The sequence below is a fragment of the Typopeltis vanoorti genome, chromosome 7, assembly GCF_054136105.1.
Source record: "Typopeltis vanoorti isolate ZY-2024b chromosome 7, IOZ_Tvanoo_1.0, whole genome shotgun sequence".
NCBI lineage: Eukaryota > Metazoa > Arthropoda > Arachnida > Uropygi > Thelyphonidae > Typopeltis > Typopeltis vanoorti.
The window spans coordinates 86,621,829-86,635,329 of record NC_143555.1 but is presented as its reverse complement, the minus strand read 5'-3'; the positions used below and the strand labels follow the sequence as shown (position 1 = coordinate 86,635,329).

General features: G+C 33.6%; 1 non-coding gene across 1 annotated transcript; it reads right to left on the bottom strand.

The window, feature by feature from the left end:
• Nucleotides 1-7,391: 7,391 nt before the first annotated feature.
• TRNAL-CAG (transfer RNA leucine (anticodon CAG)) lies at nucleotides 7,392-7,475 on the bottom strand. The gene has a single exon. It is a non-coding gene; the product is annotated as a tRNA-Leu (tRNA).
• Between the last annotated feature and the right edge of the window lie 6,026 nt (nucleotides 7,476-13,501).

Sequence of the window (13,501 nt, the reverse complement as noted above, 5' to 3'; positions counted from 1 at the left end):
CAGTCAACGCCGTTGGACAACGTACCTTTAATTGCCATCTGTTTTTCAACTTCCGCTAAGTCGTATCGTTTTCGTCTTTCTCACCATTTTTCACTGCTCTTTTACACTATCCCACTTTTCTATCACACGAGAATTCACCTTTCTCGTGGTATTCTCGCTACTAACATTTTCTGTTACCAATACGTTACCACTCATCAAGTTCTCATTCAGATCACACTTCGCTCATCCTCTCCTTCCATCCACCTTAAATATCTATAATTTATCTACATAATCGGACGAATACATACAGCATTCCTCACATTTCACGAAACGACTGAAATCAAAATTAAATTCATGAAAGACAAAGACACCACCATCGTCTTTCTTTCGCCGATTACAATAATAAGCTCTAAGTTTAACGATTTCGTAATCAAACTTAAACTAACAAGCCCACAACCTAGAAACACTTCAAGCACACAACATTTACAGCAACTCTTACTCATAACCACTCACGTATTTACAATTAATTATTCCAAAAAAAACTTATCTGAAATGGGATCCTTCTTTAAGCAAACACTGAAAACAATGAAACGCCTTTTAATATAGTTCTGAATTTTCGAAGCTCTGAAGTTTAAATATAGTCCACATTTTAGGGAACAAAACAAATTTTTAGGTATCGCATAGATAAATAGTCATCAAAAGAATTCATTGTAAAACAACTTTCAGAATGATAAGTCATTGATAATATAAAGCCCAATCTGCAAGAGCTTGCAAAACCACTACTGCTATATATACCCAGTTGATCAGAGAGAAAGAAAGAATCTCTTGATATTATTGAAAGAGACAGTACTCAATCCTTGGAGAAAATGCTTCCAGAGAGATTCCCAAAGAAGCAGTTAAAAAAGTAAAAGAAGAAGTTGGTTCAAAAAAATTGAAACTAAACTATGTGTGCATGTCGATTGATAGCTGCTTGTGTTTTTACAAGTTTAGAGGAAGGTGTAGGAATAGCATTAGCCAGTTCACTGGAGCAGTACCTATAAAAAAAGTGATTTGTGGTAGTGTATGTGAGAAAAAAAGGAGGGGGCTCAACTCACATTTGGGGTACCACCCCAAATGTGATTACAGGGTTCTAAGGTAATGCAGATTTAATTTATATAATAATGATTGAACAAGTTCTATTTCTATTCCCTCAGCCATGTGGCTGGTGGAGATAGCTAGCTTATGCTACCATAATAGGGAGATGATTATGAGCAATGTGGTTTCCCGTTGTTTCCTTGCGTATTATATTTTACGACTGTAGCCGTGTGTGTACTGAATCAGTTTTCTTGTTTTGAGGTATGAAAAACGGAAGTTACAAGGAGAAAAAAACCGTTCATCTTTATATGAGACCTGTTATTCAAAATAGAGCAGATAAAGGTTCCTCATATCAGAGACAGGAATCGAACCTAGATCTTTCCTACTGAAGAGCTTAGTCTATACCGACTGAGCTACAGAGGCTCCAATTGCACACGTATGAAGCATATTTGTGTTCAGTGGAAGAGAACACAAAGTTTTTTTTTAGTTTGGGCAGGCTTATTCATTGAATTGGGAAAGGGGAAGCCTGTTTGATCGGAGGACACTGAATTTCACAAGGAAGATAATAAAAAATGTGTATTGCATGAAGTCCAGTCATCATCATCATCATCATCATCATCATTATCATTATTATTATTATTATTATTATAGATTATTAAGGAGTAAGCAGATGTCATTCTGACAGATTGAACACCGAATTGTAATCAATGGATGAAACTTTCTAACAGTTAAAAAGACTTCGTTAAAAAGATATGATCCTTTGGAATTGTGACCAAACCAACTACGACTATGAGGCAAGTGTGTTACGATTGTTAATTGAAGCATTCTTCTAGTTTGTCTTTTTGTGGGATGAAAAACCTTGCTATCTCTAACTAAGATCAGCTAACGTCACTTTGAGTGAAGAGGTCCTACCCATACTAGACAAGATTGGAACTTGTGTCTTTCTAACTGATTGTATGATAGATACCATAAATGATTTGACTGCAGTGATCAGGAAACTACTGTTATCTGGAGAGTATGTACAATCAGTGGCGTATCTAGGGGAGGACGCAGCGGTCCACCCGGGCGGCACTTTAAACCTTTTTGAACTTTTGCAGTTAATTCTAAAATACAGTCTCGAGAACTTAGTTCCAAATATTATAATACTCCGAATTTTCCTCACAATTGCTGTACGTGTTGCTAGTTGTGAGAGGAGTTTTTCTAAATAAAATTCAATAAGAATTACTTATATTGCTATGAAATAGACTTCGCCAATATTATCGATGCTTTTGCTAACAGAAAAGCAAAACAAAATACATTTCAGAATGTTGAAATTAAAGTTTTACTTGAAAAATAAACATAGTGCTTTAATTTATTTCCTTATACGTCGTTTTGACTTTTTGTAGTATTTTTGGTGTATATTGAGAGGAGCGGCAAACTCAAGGATCACCCTGGGCGGCAAAAGCTCTAGCTACACCACTGTGTACAATAGTTGCTGTTTTTGAAATATTTGTACTTCTATATAATTATTTATAATTATTTATATTTATATTTTATTAATACACAGACCAGTATTAAGTTTTTCATCCTGTCAATTTTTTCAGAGTTATTTTTCAAAAACGTGTTCTAAAATTGGTTAATTTTAGTTATTTCACTACGTTGCATGTACTTATTCCAGGTGTTCAGATAGCTAGAGATACCCCTAACTAACAAATAATTCTCGGCTCAGAACGAAAACACGATTATATTAATTAATGAAAAGTCTCCCAACAAACAAACTGTTTTTACTACATCCATTTTTCACAGATATCATCATCTATAGTTACACACGGTTTTTAATATGAATATCGCACATTACTATCAGCATAGAAACACTTGCACACAAGTGAACCATCAGTGTACCACAAATGACATGGGAAAATTAAATGCACATGATAGTCAAAGAGGTATCATTTGAGGTAGCCCCTGCATCTTAGGTACCCTTGGCCAGCAGCAACTTCAGCGACACATCGGTCAAGATATTGAGATGTTTCTTATCCTGACAAGAAGAAAAATTTACCAAAACACAAACATTTGTAATCGAAAGGAGTGAATGACAAGGGAAATTTTACAGGAACTGTCTTAGCAAATATGGCAACCATGGAAAGAGCAATTGCCAAAGAGTTTATACAGAGGTTTCAAGTTTCTGTTTCGAAAGCAAAAGTACTAAGCGATGCATAAACAGGTTATCAGTATTATTTACCTGACAGAAAACCTTTCATCCCTGGCAGGAAGCACGAAACCTCGCCTATAGTAGTATCATGGAGATTTTGTACTGCCAAACAGTAAAATGTGGTGTAAGTCTATGAATCAAAATTACCGCTAATTCACAATTATTGTAATTTCAAAATGACCACAGAATAATTTCGATACAACATACTACTGTACATTGATATTTTGCTTCAAATAGATCTGATATAATGTATGGATTTTTTTCTTGGCAACAGTGCTCATTGATGCCCACAAATTCATGAGCATATATATATATATATATATACTGTATATATATATATATATATATATATATATATATATATATATATATATATATATATATATGCTCAGATGTCAGATGTCAACGGAGTTGACATCTGACTTAACATATTTGCTCAATATGTGTCTTGCACTGGGTTTAGTTCCAAAGGAGTGGAAGGAAAGTAAGATTGTACTGTTTCATAAAGGAGGTAACAGAATTCAAGCAGCAAATTATAAGCAAATTTCTGTGTGAGTTGTTGTGGTTGTTGTCTTTGGAGAAGGTGGTGAGAACCAGGATCCAGAATTGGGTTGAAATCAATGACAACATAGATTTGCTAAATCTATGTTGTCATTTCCTCCTCTGGCGTAACCCGCAGACATCTGTATTATCCCACAGATGTTAATGGAATTAATAAAAAAAAATGGAATTTGATACCAATTGGATAGTTTCTGTCTGGATTTCTTCATAAAGTCTAAGCAACCACTGTGAATGTTTGGCATTAATTTCAAATTTTATAAAAACCATTCAGAAAAGTAACAGTACTAAATTTACACATTACAAATGCTTGGTTTCCGTTTTGTTACTCTTGATTTTCTCTAATTGTTTTTTAATGTAAAAAATATACGAGAATTAATTACTAACAGCAATAGCTCTTAAGGAAAGTGTGGAAAATGTAACAGCTGGAACAGTCTGTGTAACATCTTTTATACTTGAGAAGTATCACTTACTACTACGGAGATTCGTGCTCCAAATGAGAAAAACGTGCACAACATACCGATTGCAAAAGTCTCTATATTTGTCAGTCCTTTATACCTGTGGGATTTTCTTTTTCAAAATTCTCTATGTAAAATACAGACAATTGTCTGTATTTTAAAAATACAGACAATTTTGGACGAAGACGGTATCATGTAATGGGTATTAATTGACTGGAACAGATAATGAAAAAAAAAAAAAGGAACGAACTAAATTAATTGTCAACGATCAATATTCCCATTACGTTTCTTAGTCCCTTCGTGAGTACTTTTTTTTGTTGCTACACTCATAGATGGCGACACTTGTAGCTTTGATATTTTAATTTTAGTTTCCTCTGACTGATACCATTTGATTCTGATACCATTTAGATATTGTTGTGCAACATGTGTGATGAAAATCAGGCATTTGCTGCCAACTATACTAATTTTCAAGAGTCTGTATCTCACTGCAAATTCTCTCTCTCTCTCTCTCTCTGTGTGTGTGTGTGTGTGTGTGTGTGTGTGTGTGTGTGTGTGTGTGTGTGTGTGTGTGTGTGTGTGTGTGTGTGTGTGTGTGTGTGTGTGTGTGTGTGTGTGTGTGTGTGTGTGTGTGTGTGTGTGTGTGTGTGTGTGTGTGTGTGTGTGTGTCTGTCTTCTCTCTAATTATCCATTATAGAAATCTTATCAGTTTCTATCGTTTCTTTAAGAGAACTCAATCTAACATTAAATATCAGGAACAGCTTGCATTCTCCGATCGGATTGATGCAAGTCAGTTAGATAATGACACGATCGCCTAATGAAGATCAGGTTTATCTCCGTTCCGTGGGAGACATTTGGCAACGAGGATATGAACAATGTGCAACATCTGTTATGTCATATGTATAGAATCGATCCCATCCTGCGTCCTATCAATCGCGGCTGATATTATCACCATCGTTAGAATTGCTAAAAACTGACGACTGTAACTCCAAAGTTAAAGAAGTAATTAACAAGAACTGATGGAAAAAGAGTTTCCATCCTGTTTATTACGTAAACAGTACAAGAAATTATTTTTCCTCGGACTACTAAATAGAAACAACACACCCCTGTGAAATCTATTTCGCGACGCTAAAGGCGGACAATCAACTCTTCAGATATCCCACAGGGGTTCATTTCTTGAAAACAATGAACAGACATTCACTTCTGGCAAACGTTTTTATTGTTGTGGACATCTTTGTCAAATTACTGAGAAACCAAAGTACAATCTACGGAAAGTTAGAATTAATTCGTGTTTTCTCGTTGAAATGACCAAGTGATTTGCTGTAATCGCTTACACCTCATTAAAAGCAACCTAATTACGAACTTAGTAGCTGAACAACTACAAGGATATCGTTAAGACAATTGTATGCTGAAACGTTCCAGCAGTTGTGTAAGAGTTCATCAATTTTCCCGGAAAAATTGGACTCCTAACGTTCTAATGGGATTTATTGTTAGAACAATTGTTGTAGTAAATTCAGTCAAAAGATTTCCTTTCAGCATTCATTAATGAAATGTCATTTAAATCCAGCTAATTCATAAAAAAAAGGCACCTTAGTTAAATAGAATAGTTCATATGAAAAGTTTGTATAAAGGTAGTTAAAGATAATTAGAAAAGTATACATTTTGGAAAGCATAATACGTTTATGTGTTGTTATTATCATATTCTATCTTCACAAATTTATTTATATATTTTTTCGTATTGTTTTATACTATTTATAGTACTTAGCATTTTAATGTTCCTAAAGTTTAATTTTAATATAAAATATAATACATATCTTATTTCAAACAAACAGATAAAAAATAAATAAAATTTTAAATGCACCATAAATTTTAAAATTAAACAACAAGAACAGAAACCAGTATATTAACAGAATAACACGAACTGCAAGTACATGATGTAGAGCGTTATGAGCGTATTACATTATGACTGCATTACCTCAATATTTATTTATTAAAATAATATAATCTGCATAAATAAAGAAATTTTAATATCAACCTGCTTTATAACAGTGGACATAGCGGTGCATTGCATCGTGTGTTGCACATCAAAACCATCTTCCTACACATATTTTAATTTTAATTGGTGGCTCAGTAATTAAGTATAGGCTATATTAATTTGTAACTACAGTTTATACCTTCGACTTAGCTTTACCCAAAGTATTATACGTAATTATTATGTCTGCATTACACTTAGAACCTTGCCTTTTTCATATCCTCAATACTTGAGCAGAATTTTCCTTGCATTCCCATGATTTCACGAATATTAGTCTTAAAATAAAAAATAAATAAATAAAATCTAGTGCTGGCTACCTATATTTGGACTGAATCAAGGTTCTTCTTCCTTTTTCTCATACTTTCTTAGCACCTTTTCAACTATGCTTGATAAAAAAAAATTACCTATATTTTTTTAATCTCAAGTTCAGTTTATTTTCCTTATTATAGAAGGAATATGAGTGCTCACTTAAATCATGCAGTATTTAATCTTCTGAACAGTCCCGTTATTTACAGGTCACCTATGAATCCAACTCGTGGACTTATATGCACATGTATTATAAAACTATTCAATTATTCACATAACATTACAAATAAAGAAATTTAAAAATGTTAATGAATAAACATAGAATAAAATAATGTTTTAAATTAAACGACTCTTGAAATTAAGATATTAAAATCTTAACTTCTTGGTAAAACAGATATCAAACCCTCAAAGAATCTAGAGCAGATTTTTAAATAATATATTATTTGGGTTATTTAGCATTAGAAAGGTCTGCTTGAAAGCAAAACGGAGATGTTATTAGTTTTAACATCTCATAAAGTGTGTCTAAGTTTTTATAAGGTTCCCATATACTGAATTTCAATACATTCTGGATACCCATAACAGATAATAACATACATATTGACCTGCAAAATGCATTTCGTAAAAATGTAATAAATAAATGAAACACGCACACAAATGCGTAAGCAACGTATGAAATCTAGAAGAATGCTGCTGGAGATAAATCCATTCTACACTTAGTAGGCTATTAATTTGATTATTCACATTTTAATATCATCTTAAACAAAGGAAATTCCATGAAAAAAAGCAATTCATGTATTGTCAGGAGTGGGATTCGAACCCACGCCCAGAGAACTGGACTGCGACCTGAACGCAGCGCCTTAGACCACTCGGCCACCCTGACTCATACTATGTATTCCTTGTTATACTAATATATTATGTTTTTAACGTAAAATTTTTTAATGACGTTATTAAAAATAATAATTGGAATTCTAGTTTATTCTTCTCTTATGTCAAAATATTTTGTTCATAAAAACTGGCTAATATCGGATAATGTTTTGGTTTGTAAAATATTATTACTTTGCTTACTGTTTAATAATCTCATATGTAAAGTACTAACTATAACATAGCGCGATTATTTCTGGTATTTCTCTTAGTGCTGTCATAGGAGTATTGTTCTAAATTCAGAACGGCAATTAACATCAGCATTAAAAACAATTTATACCAATAATTGGCCTGAAGTAACTCTGCTTTTAATTTGCAGCTGACCTGATACTCTCTTCTTGGTTCTTGTTTTTAAAATGATTTCCATGAGATATCATTTTAAAAACAAGAACCAAGAAACAATTATTCAATTCTTCAGGAATATCCTACAAGAGAAACCGTACAAACAACTTGTTAAAGACTACGAGTGAACTTCCTCATAATGTTCGCCTCTCTTTACGCTCTCTACATCCTCTTATCCCATGCATCTATGGAGTTCCCAAAATACATAAAGAAAACATCCCTCTTCGCCAAATTGTAGAAGTGGTTGACTCACCTACGTATAAACTTTCAAAATATCCAGCAAAGTACCTCAAGTGTTTCTCCAATAAATCTTCATCTTTCATCAAAACATCAGAGATTTTGTTTCTCATATAAAAGATATTCCCATCAATGAAAATGACATGACATTGTAGTAAGTTTTGACATTATATCTTTATTTGCTAACGATAGCAAATAAAGATATAATGTACCTACAGACGAGGTACTTCCATTACTAAAGGACAAATTATCCAAAAATATGTTTGCTTTATTAAAACGTTGCATTCATTCTGGTTACTTCAGATATCAGGACTCCGTTTACCAACAAAAACAAGGCCTGGCAATGGGCAATCCTTTGTCCCCAGTTCTAGCTAACACCTTCCTTGAAGATTTTGAAACGAAAGCCATATCTTCCTTCTTCTCATTTAAACCAAAAGTTTGGAAACGATATGTTGATGATATTTTTATTATTTGGAATCACGGGCACACATCTCTCACAGATTTTCTGCATCATCTAAACATCCAACATCCTAATATAAAATTTACTGCTGATCTAGAAAATAATAACTCCTTACCTTTCCTGGATGTCATGCTTACACGATGCTCTGAAAGATTAAAAATCTCTATATACAGAAAACCTACTCATACCAATAGATATCTGCATAATCTTTCTCATCATTTCCCACCACAGAAGCTTGGAACTATATCTACCATAGTACACAGAGCACGCTCTCTTTTGAATGATCCAGATGAACTCTTTAAACAAAATCTTTAAACAAAATGGATACTCTGAAAAAACGATTAAGAAATTTCTTCTGGATCCTCCTATGCACCACAGAAACTAATAATAATTTTAAAGGTAGCATCTCCATCCCATACATTAGCACAGTCTCTAACAAATTGGCTAAGGTCCTTAAAAAATACAACATCAGAACGTTCTTCCCCACACTTCCAAAAATCCGTTCTCTTATCAGCCATCCAAAACCTATTCATCACAATCTAAAATATCCAGGTGTATATAAATTATGGTGCGATTGCAATGTCCCTTATTTTGGACAAACCAACAAATCCATTGAACAACATATAGAGGAGCAAAAGAGAGACATCTCCTATAAAAGATCACGTGCAATTGCATTGTCCAGTCATGTTCTTTTTTCAAACAATCCTAATGATGATCAACAAAGTCGCTCCGTTTGCTGGGATAAATCAGAAAATATTTTTGGCTGTGGTGATGAGCTCGAAAGAAAAATTGTAGAATCCAGGGAAATCATCCTGAATCCTGAACACTTAAACAGCAATTTAAGTTATATCATCCCAGATAGCCATACTGCAGTTATTCAATATTAACGTTCACGAGAGCCTGCACGCACACACGCAATAAACGATAGCGCTCAGTTAGAACAACTTAAAAAATACAACGTTTTTTGTTTCAATTATGTGTTGCAATTTTTACCTGTAATTCCCAGTTTGTTAGATACTTCAATGTTTATTACTATTCTCTTCCTTTAATGAATACCTGATGAAGACTGTTATAAACCGAAACTAGTTGTATTATTCTGATTAAAACTTTATAAGTTATCTCGGTTTAAGTCATTAAATCTATTTTTTTTAAATGTATAACAACAACCGAGTAGAAGTCTATGATTATATACATGTGTGTGTGTGTGTGTGTGTGTGTGTGTGTGTGTGTGTGTGTGTGTGTGTGTGTGTGTGTGTGTGTGTGTGTGTGTGTGTGTGTGTGTGTGTGTGTGTGTGTGTGTGTGTGTGTGTAGAAATACATATGTAGAAAGTGTTTTCACCTTGGGTATAATATATGTTAAAGATACCAATCTATTTTAAACCTGGTTTTGATCCATTTCCCAAGTAAGCAAACAGACAAGTAAGTCAAGTTTGTGCCTGCAAGTAGTGGCCCCCCCTTGCCTTTAATGCATAGCTTCATACATCTCATCAAGGAGATGCGCTTTGCATTAAGGGTAAATATTAAGAATAGTGATCAGAGCTTATCCACCTTTACCACGAGTTGCCTAAGACTTGCACTACTTTGCGGTTCACACAGACTTGCACTACTTGCAGGCGCAAACCTGACTTACTTGGGAAATGGATTAAAACCAGGTTTAAAATAGCTTGGTATCTTTAACATACATATATTTTTGCTATTCAGTGTTTTAATCTGTTCGCTATAGATTTAAACAGGCAATCCAAATTTGGATTTAGTAATCGACAACAGATTACAATCAATAAAATACTGATTAATCACATTTGTTCGAAAGGTACTGTATTTATTCGATAAACAGAATGCACATATTACAAATATAAATAAATAAAATAAAATAAAGAAATAATGAATATGAAACGTTTTCGAGTTAAATAATAATACTAATAGCACATCGCCTCATAGCCTTAATTGCTTCTGTCATAATTCAAAATCAACTCTCGTAACAACACAACATCAGAAACTGAACAAAACATAAAACGAAATCACCTAGGATACTAGAAACTCAAGTATATAAAAATAATGTAACTAATAAATTTTATTTACTTTTTTTTTATTTTATATTTTCTTTTAAAATTTTCTAAATTAAATAAAAATATGCGCCATTTTAAATTTTGTATTTCTTTTTATAAGTTATTTCTTTTGCTTATACATACCCCGTGTGGTGGCCAGGATAAGAATAGTCCCACTGTAGCCCATGCATGCCGTACGAGGCGACTAAAATGGGACGCAGAGTTTTGTTCTCTTAGGTTTCTTCAGGAATTTTGGTCCTGGTGAGGGGGGGGGCTTAGATTTTGGATGGGTTTACCCTGGAGTCTCTGGGGAGAGTGTTCTCCCGAAGTGGCCGATGAGAGGCCTTTTCCCTGGAAATGGGCGGTTCTGCTCAGTGGCGGGGTAGGGGGGGGGGGGTATGAGTGGAACCAACGCTCAGTTGTGCGATCTTTCGGTCACTAGTAGGGAGTGGTCCAGGGGATCGTCTTAATTTTTAGAGAGGGCTTTACTTACATACCAGTCCATGCATTCCGTACGAGGCGACTAAAATGGCCATCCATTACCCAAAGAGGGTAATGGATGGCAATGCTGTAGCCAATGAAGTTTTAACTGAGGCTCAGTTATTGCTGTTACCCTCCTGCAATGATCAGAGCTTATAGCCCTATATTACCCCATCCATGCATTTCCTTCTACAGATAACGGGGAATATGAAAAGCATCTTGCTTCATCCATCTAGCCAAAAAAAAAACAGTTCTGTTATGTATATATTTACCAATACTAATCTGTTTTTATTTGTAAATTAATATTCACACACTATGCACACAATTCGCATTCACTAACGCTTTTGAAAGCATACAGTTTTTGTGTTTCGCGTGTGTGAAACTGAATTTCAAAGAATTAATAATTTTAACCATCACTTTGTAAACTCTGTCAGAAAAGTACAAAGAAATGCAAACCCACACCACCGGCACATCTTCCAGTACGACCATGAGCTATCTAATCGGATATTGTGGTGCCCGATAATAAAAATAGATGAATCTCCTTTGCAATGCATCACAGTAATACCAACAAAAGACAAGATAACGACTAAATCAGACCCAAAGTGTTAAAGCTCTCTTGGCAGAGACTCGTGAGAATAGATTTATACCATGTTTTTCGTAATAATGTTCATTAATATATTATAGTGACATTCTTAACCAAGGGGCAGAAATACGCGTCCGAACCCATAGAATTTGTTCACTGACTCATCTAAACCAAGCTTGAAAGGGCTTCTGTTATAAAATAGCAATATGAATACAACTATAAGAGTCGCATTTTCTATTCACAAGTACGAATTAATTAATATTATAGAATTAAAATACGGGGGGGGGGAATTGCTGTTGTCCCCAAAAAATAAATAAACAAGTAAAAATACACAAATAACATTTCAAAACCATACTTAAAACCTGCTGAGGATATTTAAAAATTTAGATTGTTATATGAATTTGAAGATTCTTCTCTTGGATTGTAATTTAGAGCATTTTCCTATGAATGCTGGTATAGTGAGCATTGCTGATGAAATATATTATGACGCGTTTTGATATGAGGTGAAATAGAGGGTGAGGATGTACCAGTGATGCTAGAACTCGTCATGACGTGTTGGTGAAAATGCTTTTCCAATCCATGAAATAAATAGCATTTTTGAAGTAAGATAAACTGAGGCGTAGTAAGCTATTAGAATGAACATGTCATACTTCGATTTGATAGCCTGTGTAACTCAATTCAATTAAATAAACCGAGGCGTAGTAAGCTATTAGAATGAACATGTCATACTTCGATTTGATAGCCTGTGTAATTCAATTATTTTCAGCTATTATCAATATATATATAATTTTTTTTTTTTTTGGCTAGATGGGTGAAGCAAGAATGCTTTTCATATTTCTCTTATCTGTAAAAGAAAATGTATGGATGGGGCGTTATTGAGCTATAAGCTCTGGTTTTGGCGGGGTAACAGCAATAGCCGAGTCTCAGTTGAAACTTCATTGGCTACAGCATCGCCATCTACTACGTTAATATCAATGTTATCAATAATTTCTTTTCATCATGGCAGGAGGGGTAACAGCAATAGCCTAGCCTCAGTTAGAACTTCATTGGCTACAGCATTGCCATCCATTACCCTCCAAGGATATTGGATTGAATGAATCAATCACCGCATCTCACGGTCGATTCAATTCCCATTATCAATAATATCAATATTACTTTTTGACCCAATTTTTATTAAAATTTATCTGATTAATTACTTGTTGTGTTTATTCTGCATTTTTTTTTATTTTGTTTCTAAATAATTTAACCTTCTTTAAAAATTATTGATATATAAAAGAAATAACGCACTGTTTTTATTTAAATGTTAATAAATACTTAAATATAAATGAACTTAAATACAAATAAGATAATTTAAAACATAATGGTTTCAACAAAACAATGCTTTGTAGGGTAGGTAGTAGAAAGTAGCAAATAGCCAATAAAACGGTCATTATTATCATATTCGCAATAATATGAAAAACGATCTAGTTTTATCGTATTCATTTTATGTATGAAAGTTTAAAACGGCTAACTATTGCTTCTTTTTTTTCGAATTTTATCTGGTGTAAGTAAATATTAACATTTTGTGAACTGCATTATTTTGTAACGGTTATTGTGTCTGAGTAATCATTGGCTGACATACAGGAATTTAAAACTCAAATGATTTTAAAAATTATCTAAAGATGGCAGCACTGTACAATAGATATTGCAGTAACTGTTAAGAAACGAATATACCAGCTATGGAAGAATACGGCCATCAGTTTAGTAAATTACTTTCTAACTTATTATTCAAAGTGCTAATAGTGTGAATGATTTTCTGATTATTTTTGGATTCACTCTCTGTAAGGTTTACTTCGACT